General features: G+C 35.5%; 1 protein-coding gene across 3 annotated transcripts in view; it reads left to right on the forward strand.

Annotated features, from left to right (window-relative positions):
- The window catches only part of LOC141456073 (clavesin-1-like), a 497988-nt gene that overhangs the window by 441699 nt on the left and 43884 nt on the right, over positions 1 to 12405 (forward strand). For all 3 annotated transcript variants that reach the window (XR_012459571.1, XR_012459572.1, XR_012459573.1), the window contains exon 3: positions 1044 to 1188. The gene's annotated coding sequence lies outside the window, so the exon portion shown is untranslated. The remainder of the gene's footprint in view (positions 1 to 1043; positions 1189 to 12405) is intronic.

A 12405-nucleotide genomic window follows, 5' to 3' on the forward strand; every position in this document is an offset into this window, starting at 1 on the left:
TGAAATTAATAATTAATTTAATGTAGTAAGTTCGACTTTATATTTAATTCAAATGCTAGCAAAGAAACTGGAACAGCCAAGCTCCTTTTAAAATGTGAATACAATTCTTGAGATTGAATTAAAAGTATTTTATATTAACTAATGTTCTTATGAAACTTTAAAGTTTGCTCCTTCTTACTTAGTAGAGTTAAGAATGTTGATTTAAATATAATTTCTTTCCTCTTAGAGAAATTAAAACATCATTACTAATTATGCTAGAAGACACCATCATCATTTCCGCTTGCTTCAAGTTCGAGGCCAGCTGTCTCTTCTAAGATTTTTTTCTTCCTAGGTACCTCTTTCAGTTTCTGCGGTCACCGTCCGGTGATGGACAATGTAGTATGTACCGAGGGAGCTCCGTCTAATGAACTAGCAGTGCATTGAAAAATGCTCCGATAACAGATTTAAACAAATAATAATAATAAATACATGTCATCTGTACAATTGAGGAAGACAAAAATTAAAGCCTTCACTCAAATTTGAATTTGCAGTAGGAAGTTACTATAAACGCTACGTTTTGCTTCTATAATATGAACTTAAACTTCCGTTTTCCACCCTATAGGCAGGCAGTCATGGTATTACGAACTGAAATCCAATATTGCCTCATGATCTGTTGTACCATGTGCTGCTTTTTGTCTCAAATTGTCTAAATACCTTCAGGACAGAGTAACCTCCTAATTCTCGTAAAAAATAATGCGTCTTTACATTCTGTATAAGAACCGCTACAAGGTTATTGGAATTTCCTTTTGTAAGGGCTTATCGCCCAGTATCTTTTAGGCCATCAATCGCATTGAGTCAGTCCTGGCAAAAATAGCAACAGCAGCCATCTAATTTATCGAAGGAGAAGAGCAATTCATGTCCAACCTTTTGCAAATAACCGAGTCAATGGCACCTAACAAATTACTGCGCTTCATTGAGAATTAAAAGAATTCCCCTTTATTGATGTTTACTATTGTATGATTAAATTTGTCACGACTTTAGTTAAACCTTCTTTTTCTTAACAGGCGGACCTGAGCTGTCGCAATACAAAACAGGCTGTAGGTTCCATTTTCACGAGGACCAATTTCGTCACACTTAAATTTGTGTCAGACGGATGGGGTACCGATGCAAATGGCTTCGATCTAGTCATCACAGCCGTGAAAGATCCCAGTAAGTATAATCTCTTGTAAGCAGTTTATAAATAATAAGTTAAGCATAATTTTAATTTATTATTGCATGCTGTACAAAATACATTTTGCAAATACGAGTAGTTAGCTACAAACTAGATCAGGGTTGGCGAACTTTTTGGAGACGTGGGTCAAATTTTGTTCATTTTTTTTAGTCCTAGCTCTTGGGCACTAAAGTCCATTTGGAAAAGAGTTAGGTTTAAAAATTTTAAACTGAATATTTTCAAAACTAAACATCTTTAAAATTCAGTAGGCTTAACGGGTAAAACGGGACGAAACAAGTGCTATGGAAGTCTCTTTTTAAAAACATAGCACAAAACCTTAAAAAAGTGTGATTTATCTGAAGAGAAATCTAAATATGGTTATTTGTTTTGGGTTGTCAATTTTTTTAACAAACAAAATATGAGTAAAATTATACATTTTATTTGATTTTTTGTAAACACTTTTGCTTTATTTCAAATACGTACTACATAAGCATTTGTCGTCATTTGTGTTTTAGAACTGTAATGAACAAACTAAAGGTTATAGATAGCATTTAAATTGCTTTTGTGTCAATGCGTGATTGAAAAAAAATACAGATAGATTATAAATTATCCTCACAATTAGAAAACCTAAAGCAACCCGCGTAAACAAACAAATGGTTGCCTAGCAATTGTGGGTCAGTGAAAAAGCTTGCACGGGTCAGTGTCTGACCCACGGGTCATAGGTTCGCCATCACTGAACTAGATTGACTATGGGCCTGAATAGTCACATCTGCTGAGACGTTGGAATTCAGCCAGGACTCTTGAGATCTCTCCAGGAGTTAGGATCTGGATTTATCTCATTAGAGAATCATGCAGCTGTAGCCGTTTTAAGCGGCGCAGTTGGTAATCAGAGAGAAGCGGATGATTGGGCAAGAACTACAGTGTTGGGATGTTGGATAGAATAATGGGGAAGGCAAGGAAGCAAGAGCGATTTGGTTCGGAAGTTTTTTTTAAATGTTTTATTTGTTTATTTATTTTGCAACTGTTTGCAGTAAATAATCAAAAGAGATGAGTGATAAGAATAGCACAAATACACATCTAAGCATATATACATATCGTATATACATACATGGTATATGTACACGTACATGTGCGCCAAGGGCGTGATTGCAGTGAACGACGACCTCCTGTGATGGAAGCCGTTAGTTCGCCAGATTGGCAAGCTTACACAGTAACCATCCTAGGAGATCGGCGTTATATGTTAAGATGATCGCATGGCCACCGCCGCTTTAGTCTGCGATGTGGATTTGATGGAAATGTTGTAGTAGACATATTATGGATCAGAGGGTTGTAATGGCTGGGTAGATTTGAGTGAAGTTTTGTGTAACGAGATTGGGCTATTTCAGAGACGAGAGGAATATTTAGATCAGAGTGTATTGTGTGATTGGAGACGTAGAAAGGAGAGTTAACTATTGCTCTCAGGATTTTAGACTGTAAGGTTTGAAGTTGGTTGATGTTCGATTTTTTGGCACTTCCGTAGAGTTGTATTCCGTAAGTCCATATTGGGGCAAATAGAGTGGTATATAGTTTTCTTTTGTTCGTCAGGGTCAGTGTTCGGAAGTAAAATGTGTTTTGAGAAGTTTCTGGTGATATTGCGATTGAGATTCGCCTGAGGACTTCGGATTGAACGATTGTATTCTCTGTGTATTGAACGGCTTGATGGAAAACCTTCAAATCCAGTTTTAGAAGCAATTTGTAGATTTTCAGCTTTATGTGTGTCTTCGCTGCGGAGTTCGGTCCAAGTAACGGATCTCAGTTGACTGTATCAACCCTTAAATTCTTGCCTTTTCAGTTACTTATTTCACTAGTTAAAAACAAAGTAAAGAAATAATTGCCTATTTTTTATTTAAATTCACAATCTACCAAAGCTAAGTTTTGCTTAACTTTAATATTCATTTCATTAATTAATTCCTTTGTGTGTTTGAGAGCTTTAATAACGTATCATTCTCCTTCTCTTTGCGAAAAGTTGTCTTAGCTTTCTCAAAGTTTCAAACGCCTGGAGGCGTCGTCACGTAATCTTATGTTTCTGTCAGTCTGATCTGGAACATCACTAAATATGCAGTGATAATCAACCTCTTTGTCTCGTACGAAGTTTTAGTATCTTGAATGTATTTTGTATCTTACTTGACGCTTGAAGCACTGGAACCTCATGATCACCTTGTTTAAGGAAGAATGAGTGAATCAGGGTCACTTTTATTTAATATAGCAGTTATATCAGTTTCTTTCATATTGTAAGAAATGGTATAACCATGTTCTGGAATTTTTTGCGGATCGTATGGATAAATTCCGCATGCAGAAAATCCCACGCTGCCATTTCCAACAGTGACTGCCCTATTCCACGCGGCGCTTAGCAAAGACCCAAATTGAAGTCTGGTGATTCTGCGTCCGGGTTGTTAAGGGCCTGCTGCCAAAAAGTTTTGTCTTTGATTTCTATTCCCTATAACATGATATTAGTTAGTTTTTCCTTTTTATTTAATAGTTTTTAATGCTGGGTCAATATGACCCGAGGTGACGGCTTATGGCACTTCACATAAGGTGACGGCTCAAGGGTTAATAATATTAATGTATTATACAAAAACTATATTTCGTGTGTCAGTAATTGTTTTATATTGATTTTATATTATAAAATTTATTATAATGTAATAATGAATGAGAATAAATATAAAATTGAAACACTTCAATAGGTGACATCTTACCCCAAGCACTGGAGGAAGACGCCACATAGGTTTATTTTTGTACTAAGGCTTCAGTCATGTTGTTTCAAGCTAACACGTATTCACCAAGATGTACACGACACAAATATCACGGAATTATTACGTTTAATCTAGTCAATCCGTCACCAAACCTTAAGTATCGACAACGAATTATTATAACATGGGTACTCACCAAGTTCAAAGAGTTGAATTTTCAGTTTAACGACGATTAAACTAGATATAAATAGAAATACTCACAAGCACGGTATTCACAGTTGTTTACTACACAATTTAACGTAGGTATTGCTGTCATCCAGTTGTAGATATGCAAAATCTGACGAAACTTGCATCTTCCCCCCACTTACCTTATAAAGATTATAAATGTAAGACGGTTTTCAGAAACAGATTTTATTAATCTGTAAAGAATAATTAAATTACTAGTTATATTTCACCGTCGTTAAACACTATGAAAAACTATGAAACGTAAACACTCTCAAACGACGCTAAACCTTCCTAGACTATAACCTAACATTCAGGCTGTGTGGCGTGGTCGTCAGCCCCCTCTAATGGCAGTTTTACATATGTAATAAAATAAAGAAGAAAGGTTTTAAAGAGAAGGTTTTCTTGCACATGACAGTTGTTAATCAAAGTGCTTAGATAGTAGAGAGAACGTAAAATCCAAGACGTTGACATCAGATGAAGAAGTAGAGTCTCCTAAAAGAACTGTGACAGAGTAGTGCTGAGTCACTCCTAGGAAGGATGTGTTACAAGTCACACGTGTTTTTTGTAAGAAAAAAATAATGATTCAACCAAAATTGCAAAATGGTTTGAGAAAACTAAGATTACCACTGCGAACTTATGTCGAGTAAAATGTTTTATTGGTGACGATATTAATGGAATTCTTTGTATTTTTTTGCTCAGAAATCACTACTTCTATACGTCAGAATAGTATTAAGCAGCAACTAAGTAGAAAATTCTCAAGTGAGAAAATTAGAGTAATCGATTATAAAAACAGAAGTGGAAGTAATGTAAAACATAGCAGTTTCCTAAAATTTATGCCAGTTTATAAAAGAAATTCAAACAGTATATCGCTAAGAATTTATGATAGCCCATATATACCAGGGTTGCTTGCTTTTGTTTAACTAAGATTGTGTTATCCTCTGGAATATACACATAGACTATAGTGAAGTGGCGTAGACAGCCTCTGAACACGATTCCTTCCATTAACACAAAGCAATTAATATTCAACGTTGACATCAGATGAAGAAGTAGAGTCTCCTTCACTTTGCAGTACCTCTCTCTCTTGCGAATCATGTTCCATCTTATATTTTATAACTAAAAGTTCTATTTTCGTTAAGTTTGTAGGAAATCATTTCTACGAGCTACATTAATAGCAATAAACTGCTACGAAAACCAGTCAATTGTTCTAAAAGAATAGAATAGAATGATTTTTATTTGTTTTCAGGGTATTACCCCTAGACCAGGGGTCGGCAACCTATTTTAAGTAGAGAGCCATAAATCTTACCGAGGGAAGGGATTAACTATGAGGTTAGCATACTGGACTCCCACGTGGAGGTCCTGGGTTAGAGTCCAGATTTTCTCGAGCTTCTTACAGCTCACTGTCTGGTGATGGACAGTGTTGTCTGTAACGAGAGAACACTGTCCGGAGGCCGGCAGTGCACTGAAAAAAGCTCCGGGCGCCAATAACCTAAGATGTTGACGCGCCTTAAATCATAAAATATGAACATTACAACGATTTTAAAAAAAATTGGGAGCCAAATCTGCTTGTTTAGTAAACTTTTATTACACTAAATAAGTAGTACACTAAATAATACTAAATTTCATACTTAATAAATATTTATTAATGCGAACAATGTGCTTGCATCTCCTTGAGTTTGAGTAAGTCAGGTTTGTATGTTGTCGTTTTTAATATTAGGCATGATTCCAAGTTCTCATCAATGACGACTTCTCAGTTTACTCTTGATAATGTTCATGCTTGAAAAAGATTGTTCGCATATATATGTAGAACCGAAAAGGGAAAGAGCAGCAAACGCGAGCTTTTTCAGCTGATCGTAAGAGTCAGGAATACTATTCCAAACGTTGAAAATGATCATGTTTTCCTTCTCCAGGTCATTCAAAGCAGACCACTTGTGTTGTGAACTAAGATCACATTTTTTCTTCACCAATATTTCCAATTCAACACAAAGACGTTCGAATTTAGAGCGCCATATCTCCTTGTTTTTTAAATCCAGCAATTGTATTTCAAAGCTACCAATGTCTATTTCAAAAGGAGAAAGTTTCAACTCGGTTATCGCAGCATTAAGAGAATTTTTGACAAATGCTAAAGTTGCTCTGCTGTTTTTAAATTCCTGAAACCTGCTATAACATACGAACAATTTCAGCCGGTAGCTTGTACATGGTTTGTGTTTACGTTTACGAAAACTAATAAAATTAAACTCGATGTTCGTTACGTATTTTTACAATATAAAATTTTAATTACCTATCTATCTTTTAACTTAAACAAAAAAATTATACATGTTCTCGATTTATAGAAGAATTTTAATTTATCAAAATAAGATGTAATTTTTTTCTTACCAAGTTTTTTTTTAAATGAAAATATTATTGCGCCTTCCGTGGATATTTGTGCCAGAGCCGCACTTAAGGAGCCAAAGAGCCACATGCGGCTCTGGAGCCGCACTTTGCCGACCCCTACCCTAGACAAATGGAGTTTGGTTAAATAAAATATTATCTTAATATACATCATAAATATCGGTAATACCACAATGTGATGAATCATAATATTATACACGAAGACAATGGCACAAGGACCGCTCGGACCACGGTAGCCGAGCGGTTAAAGGCGAGACCTACGAAGCTAATATGTACGAGTATTGTGGTACTGGGTTCGATTCCCGGTCTTAGGCATTGGATTTTATTTAATGGTTAATAAAAGAAATTTACAGTAAAGTATGTTTGCTAGTCGCCTCCATCCACGACACCTAATTGGTAGTTGGACGTTAAGCCCCGCCTGAATGCATCATAAATAAAAACTTAAATTGAAAACTAAAAATATAAATTCTAATCGAATAAAAACAACTAAAAGAACCAAAATAAGAAACAAAGCAAAATTATAAAAGTAATCTTTTATAAACACAAAATTCCTCATTTTGAAAGCACTTCTCACAAAATAAAATAAATTATTTAATTTGTTCATATCGACTACATCTAATAGAACTTGAACTTGAATATCTACATCTGAAATATTAGTAATGTATTTTTTATTCAAGTCTTTATCTCTATAAGTATGCAGTCTAATACATTTTAATAGAAAGTGTTGTATCCTCTTTTTCGGGAATGCTGCTTATAGGGCAATTGGAGAAAATGAAATAAATTTTTGGGCACCAAAGAAAGAACCATTGTATTTCAGCTAAGTTTCAGGCTCCATTGAAATTAGCAGATAATTTGTGAACATGTTAGTTTGCTTAGTGACTTTTACAAATGAATATCCGGTTTAGAATAATGTTGAAAAACTGATGCTAATTATACTCATAAACACAGAGAGAGGACACTTTTTTAAAACTTTATTTACACAGAAAGGTGTTTAATAAGTTCCTCTCAAATGTTTACTCTAAACACAAAATTCCATAACTGAAAGGCTTCTATGTTAATATAAAGTAAACAATGCGAAAAATTGATAAACAAAATAACATGAAAACAACTTTGCTAATTTATAATTTTGTTACAAGAATACTTTGTTATATTTACATTCCCTTATTATAATTACATTATATTCAGATTAATTAAATTCTAAACAAAAAAAGAATTCATTCAGTAAATAAGCATACGAGGGTCGTTTAAAAGTCCGTGCAAAGTCCGAGAGATAGCACTACTGGCGCGTATCGAGGTTATGTTTAGTTAGTAGCAACTCTTGGAAGAACACACACCAAGTTTCAGCCAGATCGGTCTATTTCTTTGTGTTTGGCATTCGTTTGAATCGAGGAAGTCGAGTGATTTTCAAAAAATGGACGAAAAAGAATTTCGTGTGTTGATTAAACACTACTTTATGAAAGGCAAAACGCCTCAGGAGACTAAAGAGAAGCTTGATAAACATTATGGTGAATCTGCACCTTCGATTAGAACAGTTTATAAGTGGTTTCAAAATTTTCGGAGTGGCCATATGGCCACTACTACTCCAGAAATCATTGATAAAATCCATGATATGGTGATGGATGACAGAAGAGTGAAGGTGCGTGAGATAGCTAGTGCTGTGGGCATCTCGAATAAACGGGTACATAATATTTTGCATCAACATTTGGACATGACAAAGCTATCCGCAAGATGGGTGCCGCGATTGCTCACGCTTGACCAAAAACGAAATCGTGTGAAGTGTTGCAAGGACGGTTTGCAGCTGTTCCAGAAGAATCCGCAGGACTTTAAGCGTCGTTTCGTCACTGTGGATGAAACATGGATACATCACTACACTCCTGAGACCAAAGAACAATCTAAACAATAGGTTACCAAGGGGGAATCTGCGCCAAAAAAGGCGAAGACCGTTCCTTCGGCCGGAAAGATTATGGTGACTGTCTTTTGGGATTCGCAAGGAATAATCCTCATCGACTATCTAGAAAAGGGTAAAACTATTACAGGTGCATATTATTCATCGTTATTGGACCGTTTGAAAACCGAGCTGCAAGAAAAACGCCCACGATTGGCCCACAAAAAAGTCCTTTTCCATCACGACAACGCACCAGCTCACACCTCAGTAGTTGTGGTCGCAAAATTAATGGAAATAGGGTTCCAACTCGTTTCACATCCCCCCTATTCTCCAGACTTTGCTCCCTCGGACTACTATTTGTTCCCCAGTATGAAGAAATGGCTGGCGGGAAAAAGATTTTATTCAAACGAGGAGGTGATTGCAGAAACGAATGACTATTTTTCAGACTTGGACAAATCCTATTATTCGGAAGGGATCAACAAACTAGAGCAGCGTTGGACGAAGTGTATAAGCCTAAAATGAGACTATGTTGAAAAATAAAAAAGGTTTACCCCAAAAAATTAAGTAGTTTTTATTTTTGCACGGACTTTTCAAACGACCCTCGTATATTAAATAAATTTTGGCAAACAATTCACCAAAATTAAGGAGTTAAAACAGAGAAACAGCTATATTTCTATTGATTACTTATTGATTATAGCAGTCATTTCGCTTGTTATATAATTACTCGTAAAAAAATCTCTCCTTTATTCAGCTGAAACTAATTAAACATTAAAATTGTATTACGGAGTTTTAAAAACTCTAGTTAGGAAAGTGTTTTAAATTTTAATTAGACTTTTATAGTAAAAAAGTTATTTTTAGCCGAGTTACGATGGGATCCATTTTAAGATAAAAGATTACCATTCTTATAAAACATTAAAAATAATTTAAAGTAACTTTCTCGTAACATAAATAAAACGACTAGAATGAATTTTATTTAAATTTAAAATTTTATCAAATATTAGCTTTCAATATAACCCAATTCAAACATGCCCCAAGCTAAAATTTAAAAACAGACGTTAGTTACAAACAATTAAAAAAATAATAAAAAAAAAAATAGTGACTTATAACTAGAAAAACACACACAAAAAAAAATTATTTTGGAGTAAAGAGCATTTCTTCCTGCGGACGCATTCTGGGAAAAGCGCGAAAACGTAAAGAAAAACCAAAAAAGCAAAGCGTTTCCCGTCAAAAATTCAAATAATTAACTTTGCTTCATTTAGCCTTTGGACCAATGAACTTATGTAATTTTATTCTGGCTACACTATAAAATTTTGCTAGCGAAACTTTTATGTTTTAGTTAGAAATGAAGCATCCGCAGCATTTACTAAACTTCATGTCAATATAAGATAATCTAACTGAGATAATGAAAGAATAACTACAGGACATTTAAAAGATAAAGGAACTAAAGGATATTTAATAATTGCAGCTTTGAAGGGTAAGGGAGAAGGGTCCTGTTAAAATTCTGGGAATCGATTTGCAATTAATTAATTAATTCGAGTTGCTAATGACCTAGATACTACTAGATATTTTTCCTGCACTATTTTTACTAAAATTTCTGTTAGTTTGCAGTAACCTGAATGAACAACAGTGTTGGTTACTTCTGGAATTAAAAAAAATAAGAAGAAATTCCAATTTCTCTCATGTGAAAGCCTGGAGAGAAGGAGTGTATTAGAAAAGGAGCTGAAAAGGAAGTGGAACACGTGCAAGTTTTCTATTTCCCTTTATAAGCCGGCGATATTAGCTAGCAGAAGGAGTAACCAAGCCCTTCCAACCATACAGATGATGGTATGGCTTTGTGATGGCTAGAATTTTGGGCGTATTAAAGGAGTAGGGAGAGCACTTAGCAGTTGCAGGACCTCTGCAAGAGAAGAGTGTTCCTTAAGTGCAAGGCGTTTAGCCGTGTTGTAGTAGGAGGTTTTGGCGAGAGGCGTGGAGTCAGGACCCCGCGGTAATGGAATGCCGGCACAAAGAGACAATCTCGCTCATTACGCCCTCTCTAGTTCTGTGCAGGATATCCTTACAAAATATCCTCCATCTACAAACACTATCTCAACCACACATTCTCGCAAATACCAGCTCCTTTAATTGGATTGTCTCCATTATTTCCAGAAATTACCAATTAAATTAATGCATTTAATTGAAGTTCGCAAGACTATACATATAATAACTACATATATCATCTGACTATATGGAATTTTCAACTTTTAGGAAATTAACCCAAGTAGAATTCTAAAAGAGGCGAGTTCCGCAAAACTATTCATTGAATTTACTTTGTTTAGCATATGTTATAGTAAAATTTGAAAAAGTATCATGAGAGCACTGGTAATGCGTAAGAAATTACCAAGTTAAACACTAACTTACATTTAAGTTTTATATTTTAAAATCAAATCAAATACATTTTATACAAATAGACATCCTAAGCAAATTCCAACTTCCGGGCACGACAAGCTCGTGAAGGAATGAATGTTTTCTCTGTCATTGAAGGCGGAATATTTTCAATCTCTTAAATCCAGGCTAACCAAAACTTCTGGTTAATGCAGAAGATTTTCCTCCACACCATCTAACCATCTCATATGAGGTCTCTCCCTCTGCTACGGCTTCCTCCTGGTTTTCCCTCCATAAGTCTCCTTGGAATCCTATTTTGTGGCACATTCTTTCGACATGTCCAAGCCACCTTAACTGGTTCTTTCTTACAAAAGATACCAGATCTGGTACCAAAGTTCTTATGACCTTTCAACCTTAATGTTTCAAACCTGAAGATTCAAAATAGAGCAGTAACCGTCGTAAAGGCGTTTGAGGTGTCAAATCTTTTATTAAATAATAATAATACAAAAAATAAACGGACTTAGAGACACTAAAAACAAAAAAAAAATGTGAATGATGTCATGCGTCTTCTTCTTGAATAAATGAAGAACAATCATTCCTGACTCCACGCCTCTCGCCAAAACCTCCTACTACCACACGGCTAAACGCCTTGCACTTAAGGAACACTCTTCTCTTTTTTGCTCTGGTTTCTATTAATCTACACTACAGAGTAACCATTACAAAGTACCTCTATTATATCACGTGGTCCAAATCAGTTGCTCTGAGGTATTCCAACAGTTTGTGCAGCTATAGAAATTATTTCGCAGTTAGGTTATATTATGAGTAGGTCCTAAGTGAATCTTAAGCAGGTGATCAGTAAAAATGTGTTTGACTGTAGGCGTCTAATCAAAAGAATGAAATTTTGGAGAAGTTGCAGTGTAGTTGGCTAGTTGCAGGCTGCAATGTGAAAGGCTTCAAGACTTCTACCAAGATGTTGATAATTATCGATATTATTCAATGAGGGAGCGGTTATTTATGATTAATTAGATATTAGAAGAGCTAAATGATTAGATAAAAAGTAAAAGCACTACTTAACTATTTAAAGGCTGGCTTTAAATTTAGGAATATGCAAGAGATATTTATATTAGTTGTGAACCAGGGAAAAATATTTACTCTCCACTAAATATTAGAAAAAAAAAAGCTAAACCAAACGTTTAGAAGACTCTAAACCAGGGGTCCCCAAAGTACGGCCCGCGGGCCACATGCGGCCCCTTAAGGCCTCTTATCCGGCCCCCGTTACATTTCCGGAAGGGAACCTTTTTCATTGGTGGTATGTGGCGGCGTCGCCCACGTACAGTACTACTTCCGGTGACACGGTACGCACGCGTCACGGCTCCAGTAGCAGTGTGAAATAACAGCAGAAGTAGGAAGAAAGGCAAAGCACTATAACTAAACCATCTCATTAGCCAAAAGCAGGCCCATAGTTCCCTGGGCAGTTTGTTGATTTAAATTTGCTTGTTCTTTATTTTAAATATTGTATTTGTTCCCGTTTTGTTCTTTTACTTTAAAATAAGATATGTGCAGTGTGCCTAGAGATTAGTTCATAGCTTTTTTTATAGTCCGGCCCTCCATCGTTCTGAGGGGCA

This window comes from Rhodnius prolixus, unplaced genomic scaffold, assembly GCF_049639745.1.
Source record: "Rhodnius prolixus isolate KJV_2025 unplaced genomic scaffold, Rpr scaffold_4, whole genome shotgun sequence".
Lineage (NCBI taxonomy): Eukaryota > Metazoa > Arthropoda > Insecta > Hemiptera > Reduviidae > Rhodnius > Rhodnius prolixus.